Consider the following 3586-nt stretch of genomic DNA (forward strand, 5'->3'; position numbering starts at 1 on the left):
CAGGCAGCAGTATGAGTGTAGTAGCTGAGTATCTGTAAAAAGGAGATCTTAGCTATTGACATTCTTCAGGTTTCGATCAATTATTACAACATACTTGTCTTTTTTTAGTCAATGTTTCATCCCGCAGATCCATTCATATCACTCCTTTTCTACTATTCAAGAATGGCTCCAGACTTAGAGCTGAGTTTAGGTGGTGATTTTTCATTTCTGCAATTACTATACTCAGCTTTGGGACTTGCTAAAAGCAAATAGAATGTGCTATGCAGTGCAGATGAAAGTTTTTTGCATTAATCTGCACATTCTCTAACCTTTACCTGAGAGGTCTTTCAAATGCGTAAGTAAGGCTGAGGGAAAAAATAGAACAGCTCTGCTTATTCAGCTGTTCATCACAGCGTATTGTGATACCCAACTATGCATCTGTTTCTAAGGTACCTGTTGTCTGAGTTGAAAAACAGTTTTAATAATCTGTGTTAAGTAACTCCCAGTGGTGTGATATAACGGGTGTCTTGCTACTGATGAAGAGCTATGTTTGAGCCTCATTGTGTATTCTTTTCTTCTTACTGCTCTGGTGGAGGGGATATAGGAGGGAGAACAGGGCACTGGGAGGCAAAGGTTGCTGGGTGGGGTACTAGTCACATCAGTCTGTGTGCTGGAAGCCACAGGAAGGTGGAACGCCTGTAGTCTAAAAGCTGCCTTGGATTGAGACAAACCCTAGTTTTTTTGATTCGGTCACTGGTGAAAAATACATTTCGGACATGATAAACTACTACTGTTTGGCTAAGTGAGACAAAGTGCTTCCCCTAAAATTTGAAGTTACTCTTTGTGACTATAAACCAATAATGTCATTGGCTGTTTCTATACACCTTGATTTGGGCTTTTTCACTGTAATTAATTGAGATAATGCTGTTAGAAACAGAAATGCTAATTAGAAAACCTTTCATTTGAGTTTATGAATCTTTTCCAGTCCTATTCCTTTCTATTACAAAGATTTATCCATGAGGATAACTTAGAGATTTGTGATGACGTTATATTCCTTAGATTCTTGACCAGAGTGTGATAAGGAGAAAGTGCGGCATAAACTGTGGAATCCAGTATTTGTAAATACAGATTTTCATATGGATATCTCATTGCTGCAAACCTTGACATACCGTATATAATTTTTGCTGTTGTTTCTTTTGTCCCAAAGAAGTGTATCCTGTCAGCTTGAGGGAAATACCTGTTCCATGAAAAGGCTTTCTGAAAACCACAAGACGAAAGAAATGCAGAGTTAATCAGGTTTGCAATCAGTTCATAGAAAATAATCTGCTTGCACACGCATTGGCTGTTGGAGAGCCAGCGATTCAGCACATAAGCGATCCTGGTCTTTTATAAAGTATGTTATTTTACCCTGGAATATATGGCCATTGGGTTATTTTACAAAGATTGTAATCTTGTAGGCTCCATTAAGCTGCCACTAAAGTAAACAGAGTTCCTGGGAGCTAAATATCAAAGAATATATACATACACATAGCAACATAACCCTGTATTATGCCTAAGGTATAAAGCTTTGTGAATTGAATGCAGTGAGTTACAGTTATACAAATTACACTTTTGTTTTTAGTAAAGGGACAGTTTTCAGATGTACCAGATAAAACAGAAAAGATTGTTTCATCTAATTAAACATCTAATGATAAGGAAACTGCCAGAATGTTGCTGAACGTAATCATTTATCATCTCTTCCCGTGTGCCAGCATAAGCAAAATAGTTGTTGCTGCAAAATGAACTAATGAACCCTTCTTTTCAGCACTTTGACGTACTAATATTATCTACACAAAGTAAGTGCTACGCTAAGATTTCACCATCACACAAAGTGCAGTTTTGAAATTGTGACTATAGCAAGTGTTTGTTTTAATAGAGCAGTGCACAGGATGATGCCTGCAGAGGGCCTCAATGCAGGAGACTTAGAGCAGGTGTAAACCCAATGTAAGTAAGAAATGACGCAGGCTTCTGAATTTGAATGCTTTAATTTCTTTTTCTGACATTTTTAACATCGGTCAAAATCATGCAGAACAGTGGAAAAAAATGCTTCCTTGCCTTAAAGATTTTCACCTTACACAATCCAGTAAGACCAGAGTAAGTGTAGGAAGACTGCTGTAGAGCATTGATTTAAAGAATCTAAGCAGTCTAACTGCTTATAGGGGTAAAATCAGCATACAGCTTTCACATTTTACAGACATGCAGCTGGCCAAAATTGGATCCATCCAGAGCAGGCTCTGTGTCTCAGAGGACTTTCCTTCTGGAACTGAGGACTGCTGGTGCAGTTGTTTATCAAGGGCCCATCAGGGTTTGCTAGCTCCTGCGCAATGTCAGATCCAAGCATATGCTGAGTATAGCAACTGCATGCCGAGTTTGAGAGAGCTTATTAGCAGCGCTGAATGCATGGAGTTCTCCCTTTCTATCGCTGGCTGAGAAAGCTGAAGAAGATGGTTGTGGAAGCGTGAGGGTTGCTACTGTGTGACCCTGTGTCTGACTTGGCCAGCAGTGAGACAGAGTTACTATTGGCTTTAGGTTCTCTGACCTTCAGCCCCCAGGGCTCTGAATTAGGGAAGGGCTTGTCAGCAGGCAGTTGAGTGCTGGGGAGTGCAGTGCAGGAGACATGGGTATGCTTGTAAGCCTGCTAGCCTTGAAGTCCAGCTGTGGTGTACGCCCACGATTTCGATGCAGGACTACCTCAGTATCCCTGTACAGGAAACTAGTGTCTTCCTCATTACACACATAATCTGATTTCTTTTTTTTCCCCAATATTTCATCAAATGAAGAACTTGCTGTATGAATAAAGCAGTGCTTAACATTGATGTTGTTGGTTAGATCCCGCTTTTATGACAGTATGGCCCAGTTCAGAGTTTGGTGCTTTTATACAGAAAAAAACCCAATGTGTCGCAGAGCATGTTAAGTTAATGACATGTTAATGCAAAGACTTATTTTCAGTTACTTGTTCATAGACTTGATAAAAGTGGTCAGTATAGCCCTGACTCAAGTGAGTACATGAAACTCGCAGAAGGCCACGTGGGGTAGCAGTATTGCCAAGACCTTGCTACTTACTTAGCTTACATCTGAGTCCTAGAAGGTGCCAGTGGTCACCACTGAGGGAGGAAGGAGATGGGGACTGGAAACAGCTTATGGCTAGTAAAGGGGAGGTTATGCCTTCCTGAAGGAAATACTTTGCTTCCACTCTTCATACCATTGTAAGTAGTAACATGTGCTTTCCAGGGCTTTGCTTTTCTTCATCCTCATCCTGACCTGTCTCTCACACCCCCAAGTGTTCTCCTCTTCCTCTTAACTTTGCCTCCATCCCTTTGTGCTTCGGATGACAATATTCAGTTTTGCCAGAAATACTGAAAATCCTGAACTGGCCACCTGGTTGATAAGAATCTGTGTTAGAAATAAGTCCAGCTATTAAGATATTAAGAGACATATTCCCGCCAGTCCAGTGATTTTTTTTTTTTTTTTTTTTTGGTAGCAGTATTGCCAAGACCTTGCTACTTACTTAGCTTACATCTGAGTCCTAGAAGGTGCCAGTGGTCACCACTGAGGGAGGAAGGAGATG

This window comes from Phaethon lepturus, unplaced genomic scaffold (genome assembly GCF_000687285.1).
Source record: "Phaethon lepturus isolate BGI_N335 unplaced genomic scaffold, ASM68728v1 scaffold18794, whole genome shotgun sequence".
In the NCBI taxonomy this organism is placed as follows: Eukaryota; Metazoa; Chordata; class Aves; order Phaethontiformes; family Phaethontidae; genus Phaethon; species Phaethon lepturus.